Source organism: Salvelinus fontinalis, chromosome 33, assembly GCF_029448725.1.
Source record: "Salvelinus fontinalis isolate EN_2023a chromosome 33, ASM2944872v1, whole genome shotgun sequence".
NCBI lineage: Eukaryota > Metazoa > Chordata > Actinopteri > Salmoniformes > Salmonidae > Salvelinus > Salvelinus fontinalis.
In genome coordinates, this window is record NC_074697.1 from 1,237,802 (window position 1) to 1,252,400 (window position 14,599).

The 14,599-nt window shown below is 42.1% G+C and overlaps 1 protein-coding gene across 1 annotated transcript in view; it reads left to right on the forward strand.

Moving 5' to 3' along the window:
- Window positions 1–14,599, forward strand: part of LOC129832503 (nectin-1-like) — a 207,200-nt gene that overhangs the window by 139,781 nt on the left and 52,820 nt on the right. The window lies entirely within an intron of this gene.

Genomic DNA, 14,599 nt, shown 5'->3' on the forward strand with positions numbered 1-14,599 from the left:
CACCCATGCTCTACCAAGGTGTTCCACCACCACAATGCCTATTCCACCCATGCTCTACCAAGGTTTTACAGCACACAGCTTTGACCTACTACAGAGAGCCATGTTGGTGTATTGTACTTCAAACTATGTGAAGGCAGGTCACTTAGGAATTCAAACCTTCTCAAACAGCCTCATTCACACTGTTAGAGGAGGTGCTTACACAGTAATGTGATTTGTACCACATACAAGGTAACGCATTGGAATCTTCACACACCACACTAATCCCATTCCAATACCTTTTCAGTTTATTTACATTTTTTATTTTACGAAAACACTTTGCTTTTATACTTACAAGACCAACATGCTTGATTGAGCTGTGTTGTCTTTTAGTAATGTATTTAAACCTGGATTTTAGCAATACATGCCACTGAGAAAACAACATAATTTTCTGGTTAGCATGTACCCAGTATAACAACAGGTGGTGTTGGACACAGTCTCTCCTATAGATATATATATATAGATATATAGATATACAGATATACAGATATACAGATAAAGGCTATAGAGCCTGTCTGTGTTCCTGATTTCTGGAACCATTACCTATTAATATTAACATAAGATCAGCTAACGGGCGGGCCACAAACAGGCAAGGAACGGGACAGTAACGGGCCACAAACAGGCAAGGCACGGGACAGTAACGGGACAGTAACGGGCCACAAACAGGCAAGGAACGGGACAGTAACGGGCCACAAACAGGCAAGGAACGGGACAGTAACGGGCCACAAACAGGCAAGGCACGGGACAGTAACGGGACAGTAACGGGCCACAAACAGGCAAGTAACGGGACAGCAACGGGACAGCAACGGGACAGCAACGGGACAGCAACGGGACAGCAATGGGACAGTAACGGGACAACAACGGGACAGCAACGGGACAGCAACGGGACAGCAACGGGACAGTAACGGGACAGTACAACAGTGGTGTGCAGAACAGCATCTTAGAAGGCACATCTCGTTGGTCCTTGTCACAGATGGGCGGCAGACGATCGCACTCCTATCGGCTAAAATAAGTGGCTCCGGTGGGCACGCAATCACCAACAAAACATTGTTGCCCGGTTCGACGAATCCCGGTTGCTGTTGTGTCTGATGGCAGAGTCAGGATTCGGCGTAAGCAGCGTGAGTCCATGGCCCCATCCTGCCTGGTGTCAACCGTACAAGCTGGTGGCGGTGGTGTAATGATGTGGGGAATGTTTTTTTACAAGCACACATTAGGTCCCTTGTTACCAATTGAGCAACATGTCCACGCCCCGAAGAATGCAGGCTGTTCTGGAGGCGAAAGGGGGTCCGACCCGGTACTAGATAGGTGTACCTAATAAACGTTGGCAGGTCGATGTTAGAGCGTTAGGCCAGCAACCTGAATGTTGCTGGTTCGAATACCAGAGCCGGCAAGGAGAAAAATCTGTCGATGATGTGCCCTTGAGGAAGGCAATTAAGCCTAATTGCTCCAGGGTCACTGTACAACGGTGATCCTGGCCGTGACCCCACTCCCTGTGGATGTCTCAGGGAGAGTTGGGATACGGTGACCCTGGCCGTGACCCCACTCTCTGTGGATGTCTCAGGGAGAGTTGGGATACGGTGACCCTGGCCGTGTTCCCACTCTCTGTGGATGTCTCAGGGAGAGTTGGGATATGCCAAAAAAACTCATTTCCAACACTTACTTATGTGTAACAGGACAAATATCAGCACCCACCAAAATATTATTATTATATTAGAATTACTATTATTATTAATATTAATGTAGATACACAGGGTTTCTCCCTCCTCATATTGACTGATCCTGGTCCCCATCTGTAGAAATAGGCAGAGTTGAGACAGAGTCCGTCTGTAGAAATAGGCAGAGTTGAGACAGAGTCCGTCTGTAGAAATAGGCAGAGTTGAGACAGAGTCCGTCTGTAGAAATAGGCAGAGTTGAGACAGAGTCCGTCTGTAGAAATAGGCAGAGTTGAGACAGAGTCCGTCTGTATAAATAGACAGAGTTGAGACAGAGTCCGTCTGTAGAAATAGGCAGAGTTGAGACAGAGTCCGTCTGTAGAAATAGGCAGAGTTGAGACAGAGTCCATCTGTAGAAATAGGCAGAGTTGAGACAGAGTCCATCTGTAGAAATAGGCAGAGTTGAGACAGAGTCCGTCTGTAGAAATAGGCAGAGTTGAGACAGAGTCCATCTGTAGAAATAGACTGAGTTGAGACAGAGTTCATCCGTGACACGTGGAATGAAAAGGGTGTGGTATTACTGGACATTTGTGCTGTATGATGTTATTAGTAATCACCTCATAGTGGGTGTGTTGAGTACCGGGTCTCTCTCCATCTCATGCCTCTGTGAACACACAAACACAGTCACTGTTCTGCTACCAATGGCAGTTAGGGACAGGTGATATATCTGACACACAAACAGGTACTACTATCATACTAAACCTACCTAATTCTGTTCTTCCAATGGATGGTCTTTGGTGAGCAGACAAGAGGTGAGGCTGGAGGTGAGGTCTTGCCAGAGCAGTGTAGATCAGCACCTGGCTCTTCATCAAAGTTACTGGTCAGTCACACTCCCGTTATGTTTCACAATTGGGTTTCCAAATGTATCAAAGTAACGAAGTGGGTTACCTTCTGTATTTGTACAAATGATGAGTCTGTGGAATGTGTTGCCGCTGACTGGTGAAGGATGCTGACCAGGTGCTTGTAACATCTTCATATGAATGTTCACAGTGAGGTCATGTCTGTCTGTTCCAGTCATATGAATGTTCACAGTGAGGTCATGTCTCTCTGTTCCAGTCATATGAATGTTCACAGTGAGGTCATGTCTCTCTGTTCCAGTCATATGAATGTTCACAGTGAGGTCATGTCTGTCTGTTCCAGTCATATGAATGTTCACAGTGAGGTCATGTCTCTCTGTTCCAGTCATATGAATGTTCACAGTGAGGTCATGTCTCTCTGTTCCAGTCATATGAATGTTCACAGTGAGGTCATGTCTCTCTGTTCCAGTCATATGAATGTTCACAGTGAGGTCATGTCTCTCTGTTCCAGTCATATGAATGTTCACAGTGAGGTCATGTCTCTCTGTTCCAGTCATATGAATGTTCACAGTGAGGTCATGTCTCTCTGTTCCAGTCATATGAATGTTCACAGTGAGGTCATGTCTCTCTGTTCCAGTCATATGAATGTTCACAGTGAGGTCATGTCTGCGTGATGCTGATGAGGGCCCTCTTGCTGGTCTTCTCTAATGCTGTTTTGTTGAGTAATTGTCTGGCTGTTGTAAACCGATCAATCAATCAATCAATTTTATTTTATATAGCCCTTCGTACATCAGCTAATATCTCGAAGTGCTGTACAGAAACCCAGCCTAAACATCCCCTCGAGTCTCACTGTAACAGATAGTATCAGTGACATTCCATAATGGGGTAATGAATGGGTCCCAAATGACCCCCTAGACCCTATGTAGTGCATCACTTTTGACTAGGGCCCATTGAGTAGTGCACTACACAGGGAGTAGGTTGCTTTTTTTGACACACACATTGTGTTTTGTTATGCAATTCATATTATCCTATTTTAGCACATAACTGTCACTGTAAGAGAGTTCACACATTGACCCTGGTCTAACTATCACTGTACGAGAGGTCACACATTGACCCTGGTCTAACTATCACTGTAAGAGAGGTCACACATTGACCCTGGTCTAACTATCACTGTAAGAGAGGTCACACATTGACCCTGGTCTAACTGTTACTGTAAGAGAGGTCACACATTGACCCTGGTCTAACTATCACTGTAAGAGAGGTCACACATTGACCCTGGTCTAACTATCACTGTAAGAGAGGTCACACATTGACCCTGGTCTAACTATCACTGTAAGAGAGGTCATACATTGACCCTGGTTTAACTGTCACTGTAAGAGAGGTCACACATTGACCCTGGTCTAACTATCACTGTAAGAGAGGTCATACATTGACCCTGGTTTAACTGTCACTGTAAGAGAGGTCACACATTGACCCTGGTCTAACTATCACTGTAAGAGAGGTCACACATTGACCCTGGTCTAACTGTCACTGTGAGAGAGGTCATACATTGACCCTGGTTTAACTGTCACTGTAAGAGAGGTCACACATTGACCCTGGTCTAACTGTCACTGTAAGAGAGGTCACACATTGACCCTGGTTTAACTGTCACTGTAAGAGAGGTCACACATTGACCCTGGTCTAACTATCACTGTAAGAGAGGTCACACATTGACCCTGGTCTAACTGTCACTGTAAGAGAGGTCACACATTGACCCTGGTCTAACTATCACTGTAAGAGAGGTCACACATTGACCCTGGTCTAACTATCACTGTAAGAGAGGTCACACATTGACCCTGGTCTAACTGTCACTGTAAGAGAGGTCACACATTGACCCTGGTTTAACTGTCACTGTAAGAGAGGTCACACATTGACCCTGGTCTAACTATCACTGTAAGAGAGGTCACACATTGACCCTGGTCTAACTGTCACTGTAAGAGAGGTCACACATTGACCCTGGTCTAACTATCACTGTAAGAGAGGTCACACATTGACCCTGGTCTAACTATCACTGTAAGAGAGGTCACACATTGACCCTGGTCTAACTGTCACTGTAAGAGAGGTCACACATTGTCACTTGTATTGTTTATAATAAGAGTGCATGGAAGCTATGCATTTTCATAGTGAAGATACAGCTTTGATAATATTGACATAAAACATGGTTCCCTCTTTTCTCCTTCAGCGTCTGTCAGACTGAAAACTAATCCCACATGTAATCATTGACCAGCAAAAGTAGTGCACTATAAAGGGAATTGGGTGCATTGTGGGACATACGCCATTTGAGTGTTTTGACTCCCACCCACTTGTTTGGTTAGTGACAGTTGGACTTGTTTGGTTAGTGACAGTTGGACTTGTTTGGTTAGTGACAGTTGGCCTGCATGCTATCTCCTATCTGGTTTAGGGTGATGTCATCCTGCCGCTTAGCCAGGTAAACCCAACACTGTTTATGTTAGAGAGAGAGAGAGAGATAGACAGAGAGAGAGAGAGACAGAGAGAGAGAGAGAGAGAGATAGAGAGATAGACAGACAGACAGAGAGAGAGAGAGAGAGATAGACAGACAGACAGAGAGAGAGAGAGAGAGAGAGAGAGACTCAGCACATAGGGGTCAAACACCTACCTGGAGGTGACAGCTTTCCCTCCCCCATATGCCCCCCTAGACACAACTACAGCAACATAACCAGCAACTCCTGCAGCTCTGTCACAAGCTGGGAATGTACATAGTCAATGGTAGATTTTGAGGGGACTCCTACGGTAGGTAGGAGAGAGCTCATCTCTTGGCAGTAGTACCGTAGACTACTTTATCACTGACCTCACCTCAGAGACTCTCAGAGCGTTCACTGTCAGCCTTCTGACACCCCTATCAGATCACAGGAAAATCACAGTCTACTTGAACAGAGCAATACTCAATCATCAAAGCCAAAGGAGCTGAATAATATTAAGAAATGCTATAGATGGAAGGAAAGTAGTGTGGAAACCTACCAAAAAACAATTAGGCAACAACAAATTCAATCCCTTTTAGACAACTTCCTGGACTAAATGTTTCACTGTAATAGTGAAGGTGTAAACCTGACAGTAGTAAACCTAAACAGTATATTTGAATTCTCAGCTTCCTTATCAAATCTAAACATTGCAAGCAAAAAAACATAAGAAAATTAACATTAAGACAAATGGTTTGATGAAAAAAAGCAAAAACCTAAGAAAGAAATTGAGAAACCTGTCCAACCAAAAACACAGAGACCCAGAAAGCCTTAAGAAGCAACAGCACGTCAGACATGAGCTCAATGCAATGGAAGAATACATAGAATCGAACCACTTCTTGTGAAGTTGGAAAACGCTAATAAAACAACAACACGAAGAGTTATCTATCCAAAACAGAGATGTGTGGATAAACCACTTCTCCAGTGTGGCTCTAAGTGTGGCTCTATAACAAAGACAAACAGAAAAAACACGTACAGTGGTTCTTCCTAGAACAGGGACCTCGATTTCAGAAATCTCACTTCCTGACAGGAAATGTGCTGCAGAATGAGTTCTGTTTCACTCAGAGAAATAATTCAAACGGCTTTAGAAACTAGAGAGTGTTTTCTATCCAATAGTAATAATAATATGCATATTGTACGAGCAAGAATTGAGTACGAGGCAGTTTAATTTGGGAACGAATTTTTACAAAGTCGAAATGGCGCCCCCCTATTGACAAAAGGTTAAACGTTGCGTCATACTACAGCACATCTTGTGGGCTGCCGCAGAATTCTGTGGCACGTTATTTAATTGTTAGCCATTGTTACCATTAATGCTAGTTAGTGCTAGTTTGACCACCAGAGGGAATATTTGAGAAGCATTTGATAGTCTTCAATATTGGCTGTACTAGAGAATTTTTTATTTTTATTTTTTTACATAGTATATGAGATTGATTTTAAGAAATTTACCTTAATTAATTTGATTAATATTATGGTGTTTCTATTCCAAGAAAAATTAAACCCTTAGGGTTTCCGTTATAACAATGTGGCGCTGTACAACGTGATTGGTCGGGAGTAGGCTACTAAGTGACTGTGAGTGGTCTGTACATTGAGCCTGGAGCAGGATACTTGTTATTTGGCCTGTGGTCCAGTTGTACTGCAATGACTTCTGATTGGTCAACCCCAGGCTAGGGAGGGGGGGGGGGTTTAGTACACAGCGTGTTTAGTACACAAATCCAAACGCTCGTGCAGGTCCAGCCGAGCGTCGGACGAAAACTTAGTTATATTACAGGTCGAAGAAACTTGTCAAACTAAGTATAGAATCAATCGTTAGGATGTTGTTATCATAAATATTCAATAACGTTCCAACCGGAGAATTCCTTTGTGTCTATAGAAGTAATGGAACGCAGGTCCCTATCATGTGAAATGTGCATGACCAGGACCTGGCACTCTGCCAGACCACTGACTCAAACAGCTCCCATCCGGCTCCACATCACAGTAGAAGCTTCATCCAAGGTTCTACAGATTGTGGACGTCTAGTGGAAGCCGTAGGAAGTGCAAACATATCCATATCCTACTGTGTATTCAATAGGTGATGAGTTGAAAATTGACCAACCTGAGATTTCTCACTTCCTGGTTGGATTTCTTCTCAGGTTTTTTGCCTGCCATATGAGTTATGTTATACTCACAGACATAATTCAAACAGTTTTAGAAACTTCAGAGTGTTTTCTATCCAATAGTAATAATACTATGCATATATTAGCAACTATGACTGAGGAGCAGGTCGTTTAATATGGGCACCTCTGTGCACCTTTCATCCAAGCTACTCAATACTCCCCCTGCAGCCATAAGAAGTTAGAAAACAATGCATTTAGTGGACTCGAAAGATCCATTTGTCTTGTCCCATTGCTGAAACTCCCGTAAAAAAAACTTTGTTGATGGTGGTGGGAAACGCTGTCTCAGGCGCAGCTCCAGAATCTTCTATAAGTCTTCAATTGGTTTGAGACATTGCTGAAACTCCCGTACGGCCTTGGGAGAGGCGAAAGTTGAGAGCCGCACTGCTTCTTGCACGCTTAACCCTGAAGACAGCCACATCTATGTGTCGGAGGAAACACCGTACACCAGACGACCGTGTCAGCGTGCATGCGCCCGGCCCGCCACAAGGAGTCACTACAGCGTGATGGGACAAGGACATCTCGGCCAGCCAAACCTTCACCTAACCAATTGTGCGTCGCCTCATGGGTCTCCCGGTCGCGGCCGGCATGGGTATCGAACCAGCATCTGTAGCAACGCAGTGTCAGACCGCTGCGTCACTCGGGAGGCCCCATCCACAAAATGTTTAATGCTGATTAATGCTAATCAAAGTATCAAAATACTAAAATACTACCTAAACAGAACTCTTAAAGAATTTAAATGAAATGTAAATTGTATTTTTTGACCACAATGACAAAATATGGAAAAAATAAATGAATAACGAAATGTTAATTATATAATGCAACCTTGTAATCATCTTCCAGAGAATAGCCACAATTAGCCCGAGCCCCAAGTAATACATTTGGGCCAGATAACTCTCACCGGAATCGGTCCGAGCTCAATCCCCACATCCTAGACATGAGTAATACTGCCGGAGGCAGCCCAGACTCAGACCACATGACGTCAGCCGGAACCGGCCCAGATCCACTGGGCTAGCTGGGGATGGACTCACTTATGTTTAAAGATGATGAGCGATCGTCAAAGGCAATCAACTTTGCTCTAATCACAGTCAGAAGACAGTTGAAGAAACTTGGACTTGTGGAAAGGCTCTGTATGACATTTTAGATGTAATTATTATTATAATTTAAAAAATAATAATAATCTGAACATTAACCATGTGTGTTCTCTTGTTCTGTAGTTTCAACCCAATGATTCGTCTGACAAACAAAGACCGTTGCGTCAGGCTCCAAGCGAGACATGACAATGACATCATCAAGAGATGTGCTGTACCCAGAGAGGTGTTTTTGCGACCACATCGCTGCCATCAGCCGTTGTGAAAACATGTTTTCAAAAGGCCTCCAGGGCCGACAGAGAAGATCCTTCGTTTTTTTCTCCCTTCCTCTTGCCTCTTCCATTTATTCCCATTGTTATGGGCTTGCATTGCAAATGAGGGCATAAACTGGGTCAAGATGCCAGCAGAATAAATAAACATCTGCCTGGCATGGACTGTGACTCCATCTCGTTCCTGGCCCTCTTCAATGCCGCCTGACTCTCAAACAATGACGTGACTTTCCTCCAATAATTACATTTAGAGGATTGGAGGATTCTAAATTAATATCCAAGGGGGCGTTTTCATTAGGATCTGTGACAATATCTAAGAGGCTTTTATATAATTATAATGCAGGGTTAATAATAATAATAATAATAATGATAATAATAATAATAATCATACAAATAATAATAATGGCTTTGTAAATAAGGATGCATTATGAAAGGAAAATGACAAGAGATGGTGGTATATATTTTTATTTATCACAATTTTCTTTAACCAATTTTGGTCTTTAAAAATGCAAACCGACTTTCTTTGGCTTGTTTAAAAATAATGGTATTTTGAAGATCATTTAGTTTCAAATAACCAAAAGTGAGCGATTGTAATCTGAATAAAGGGAAAATGGCCGTTATTGAACATGGGCTGAGACATTCTTACTAATTTGTAAATAAAGCCAGTTTGTTAATTAGAATTAATTATTTCTGTTTTTAGAGCGAGAGAAAAAGCCCACTTGTGCCTATTTTTTTCTAAAATCATCAATCCACATGTCAAGTGAAATTTGTATGACCCAAGTTCTCTCTTATTAACTCCAGGACCACCAACAGTTTGTGTTGTTGCCTGATGCAGGACTCTAGTGCCAGAGGAGAGACTGACTGAAAACATCTCCATTCATTTATGAAAATATAGTCAATTTGTGCCACAATTCAGACTAGCGATAGATCAGCGTTCTAACTCCCCCTTGTGCTAGTGTGATGCGGAGACAGAAGGCCACCATCTACCACTAACGGTCGAAGGAAAAAGCTCCTAACTGTTAAAGGAAGAACCACTGTACCAAATACTGTACCAATACCAAATAATGCACCACATGATCAAATACAAGTCTTAGAATCAACTATTAAAGACGACCAGAACCCACTGGATTCTCCAATTACATTGGATGAACTACAGGAAGAAAATGAAACCCTCCAACCCAAAAAAGGCCTGTGGTCCTAAATGAAATGATAAAACATACAGACCACAATTTCAATTGGCTGTACTTAAACTCTTTAACATCCTCAGCTCTGGCATCTTCCTCAATATTTGGAACCAAGGACTGATCAGCCCAATCCACAAAAAGTGGAGACAAATTAGACCCCAATAACCACCGAGGGATATGAGTCAACAGCAACCTTGGGAAAATCCTCTGCATTATCATTACCAGCAGACTCATTTCCTCAGCGACACTGATCACGTGGATCAGTGTAAACACTAAATCAATTATAAATCATCCTAGAGGCTATTCTAGTGATAAAAAGCCTTTATTACAACAAAGCAAAGATTAAAAACAGATGAATTTGTGAAATTGTTTACTTGACATGTGGTTGCATGAGGCTTGGTGCTCACGGATTCCGTTGGTTATTAAACATATAGAAGCAGGATGTGTCTTATTTCTGTAGATATATTGATGATTTATAAAGCCTAGGCACATTTACCAGTTAGGATATTGATTATAGAGCTAATGAAGTGCTGGTTTCTTAGACAATAAGTCAAGGGCTGTTTCCTCATCTCCTCCCTCTGCTGCCTCCGCCACTTTGTTCTCAACACCAATATGCTGGGTAACTTTGATATTATGCACATAGCAACATGGTCTAGGAAAAGGATCCAATTCACCAGCACACTGATGTGTTTCAGAACCGTGGACAAGGACCGCTATCCAACGAAGGAGAAAGCGCATTTGTTATATAATAATATTATTTTTAATTCATTTTGCACCATTTTGCGTACATCATATCACCATATACAATTTCAGTAGCACGTCTTAGACTGATGGACCGTGTCATCCCCACGGCCTCCACAATGGATCAGTCCACGCAGACAGGAACCAATCAGACAGGTGTCTTAGACTGATGGACTGTGTCATCCCCACGGCCTCCACAATGGATCAGTCCACTCAGACAGGAGCCAATCAGATAGGTGTCTTGTATACCATGATATTATAATTATAATGTGTTTGCTACTGCTCGACTAAAGATATATCGGTTGACCAACATTCTATCAACCAAACAATCGACCAGTTGACTCAGTGGAGTCAGCCTTCTACTTCACGGCAGAGCCTTTGCTGCTCCTAGACTTTTCCACTTCACAGTCAGTCAGCATTGACAATTGACTTGGGGAATCTCTAGCGGGGCAGACATTTGATGAACCCGACTTGTTGGAAAGGTGGCATCCTATGACATTGAATGTCACTGAGCTCTTCAATAAGGCCATTCTACTGCCAATGTTTGTATATGGACATTTTATACACCTGTCTGCAACGTGTGTGGCTGAAATTGGCGGATCCACTAATTTGAAGGGGTGTCCACATACTTTTGTATGTACGGATATGTGACTGAGACTCTCCAGCAAAGCTGTATTTTTGGCTCGACAGTCTTTGTCATTGCCAAGGTCAGAACATAGTCAAATCCCCACGTTACGTAGTGTGCATTTCCTGTTTTGCCTCTAAAACAAATAACATTGATTTAAAGACAATACTTGTACTACTATTGCTGGCATCTGTGGTTGTATATATATATATATAACCCATAACACAAGGCCCTACAGTGGTGACATTTACAACAGTTTGATCTATGTGGGACAGTCTGCTTTAGATGGAGTAGGCTGTATGGCTTCTAGTGGTACATGCAATGATGAATCATTGTTGTCTGTAGAGGGAGGGAAAAACAGATTAGAAAAAGCGAGAGAGAGAGAGAGAGACAGAGAGAGAGAGAGACAGAGAGAGAGAGAGAGAGAGAGAGAGAGAGAGAGAGAGAGAGAGAGAGAGAGAGAGAGGGAGGGAGAGAGAAAGAGAGAGAGAGAGGAGGCAAACCGAGCCATCCCTTTGACATTTCAAAAGGCCTTGGAGCTGCTGATAGGCCATATGTGTGGGCTGAGGTGGTGATCCCAACGTTGGCATCAGATATGTATGTGGGAGGGGACCCGAGCGTATCGTCTGCACGAGGTGAGAGATGGAGAGATTCTGTCAATATGTTAGATTCACTCAGCTCATGCATACCATCCTCTCGGGTCCATATTATGGTTGACTGGCCAGAGAACTATGAACGCTCTCATCCCCGGTGACTTCCACGTTACCGTCGTGTCCCGGAGACGGGTCAAACACATCTCAATATACTTATCATATCAACGGTTGCCTGTGGATATGGATGGGTTTACGTCTGTCCACGGCGGACCACAAAGCACCAGCGACCCTGAATAAGGAATTGTGTGTTTTAAGCAAATAGATATTTTGGATAATGCAGTGCCAGTCTTAAGTTTGAATACACCTACTCATTCCTGGGGTTTTCTTTATATTTGCTATTTAATACTAGTGAAGACATCACAACTGTGAAATAACACATGTGGAATCATGTAGGAATAAAAAAAAAAAGTGTTAAACGAATCAAAATATATTTTATATTTATATTTGAGATTCTTCAAAATAGCCACCCTTTGCACCACTCTTGGTAGTCTCTCAACCAGCTTCATGAGGTAGTCACCTGGAATGCATTTAAATTAACACCAATTAGGGTTAGGTGTCTATTAGGGTTAGGTCTATATTAGTGTTAGGTCTCTATTAGGGTTAGGTCTATATTAGTGTTAGGTCTCTATTAGGGTTAGGTCTCTATTAGGGTTAGGTCTCTATTAGGGTTAGGTCTCTATTAGTGTTAGGTCTCTATTAGGGTTAGGTCTCTATTAGGGTTAGGTCTCTATTAGAGTTAGGTCTCTGTTAGTGTTAGGTCTCTATTAGAGTTAGGTCTCTTTTAGGGTTAGGTCTCTATTAGTGTTAGCGTTAGGTCTCTATTAGGGTTAGGTCTCTATTAGAGTTAGGTCTCTATTAGAGTTAGGTCTCTTTTAGGGTTAGGTCTCTATTAGTGTTAGTGTTAGGTCTCTATTAGAGTTAGGTCTCTTTTAGAGTTAGGTCTCTTTTAGGGTTAGGTCTCTATTAGGGTTAGGTCTCTATTAGGGTTAGGTTTCTATTAGGGTTAGGTCTCTATTAGTGTTAGGTCTCTATTAGGGTTAGGTCTCTATTAGTGTTAGATCTCTATTAGGGTTAGGTCTCTATTAGGGTTAGGTCTCTTAGTGTTAGGTCTGTATTAGGGTTAGGTCTCTATTAGTGTTAGGGTTAGGTCTCTATTAGAGTTAGGTCTCTATTAGTGTTGATGTTAGGTCTCTATTAGGGTTAGGTCTCTATTAGGGTTAGGTCTCTATTAGTGTTAGGTCTCTATTAGGGTTAGGTCTCTATTAGGGTTAGGTCTCTATTAGTGTTAAGTCTATATTAGGGTTAGTTCTCTATTAGTGTTAGGTCTACATTAGTGTTGATGTTAGGTCTCTATTAGGGTTAGGTCTCTATTAGTGTTAGGTCTCTATTAGGGTTAGGTCTCTATTAGGGTTAGGTCTCTATTAGGGTTAGGTCTCTATTAGGGTTAGGTCTCTATTAGTGTTAGGGTTAGGTCTCTATTGGGGTTAGGTCTCTATTCGTGTTAGTGTTAGGTCTCTATTAGGGTTAGGTCTCTATTAGAGTTAGGTCTCTGTTAGTGTTAGGTCTCTATTAGAGTTAGGGCTCTTTTAGGGTTAGGTCTCTATTAGTGTTAGTGTTAGGTCTCTATTAGAGTTAGGTCTCTTTTAGAGTTAGGTCTCTTTTAGGGTTAGGTCTCTATTAGGGTTAGGTCTCTATTAGGGTTAGGTTTCTATTAGGGTTAGGTCTCTATTAGTGTTTGGTCTCTATTAGGGTTAGGTCTCTATTAGTGTTAGATCTCTATTAGGGTTAGGTCTCTATTAGGGTTAGGTCTCTTAGTGTTAGGTCTGTATTAGGGTTAGGTCTCTATTAGTGTTAGGGTTAGGTCTCTATTAGAGTTAGGTCTCTGTTAGTGTTAGGTCTACATTAGTGTTGATGTTAGGTCTCTATTAGGGTTAGGTCTCTATTAGGGTTAGGTCTCTATTAGTGTTAGGTCTCTATTAGGGTTAGGTCTCTATTAGGGTTAGGTCTCTATTAGTGTTAAGTCTATATTAGGGTTAGTTCTCTATTAGTGTTAGGTCTACATTAGTGTTGATGTTAGGTCTCTATTAGGGTTAGGTCTCTATTAGTGTTAGGTCTCTATTAGGGCTAGGTCTCTATTAGGGTTAGGTCTCTATTAGGGTTAGGTCTCTATTAGGGTTAGGTCACTATTAGTGTTAGGTCTCTATTAGGGCTAGGTCTCTATTAGTGCTAGGTCTCTATTAGTGTTAGGTCTCTATTAGTGTTAGGTCTCTATTAGGGCTAGGTCTCTATTAGTGCTAGGTCTCTATTAGTGTTAGGTCTCTATTAGGGTTAGGTCTCTATTAGTGTTAGATCTCTATTAGGGTTAGGTCTGTATTAGTGCTAGGTCTCTATTAGGGTTAGGTCTGTATTAGTGCTAGGTCTCTATTAGGGTTAGGTCTGTATTAGTGCTAGGTCTCTATTAGGGTTAGGTCTGTATTAGTGCTAGGTCTCTATTAGGGTTAGGTCTCTATTAGGGTTAGGTCTGTATTAGGGTTAAGTCTCTATTAGTGTTAGGTCTCTATTAGTGTTAGGTCTCTATTAGGGTTAAGTCTCTATTAGTGTTAGGTCTGTATTAGTGCTAGGTCTCTATTAGGGTTAGGTCTCTATTAGGGTTAGGTCTGTATTAGGGTTAAGTCTCTATTAGTGTTAGGTCTCTATTAGTGTTAGGTCTCTATTAGGGTTAGGTCTGTATTAGGGTTAGGTCTCTATTAGGGATAGGTCTCTATTAGGGTTAAGTCTCTATTAGTGTTGATGCTAGGTCTTTATTAGTGTTAGATCTCTATTAG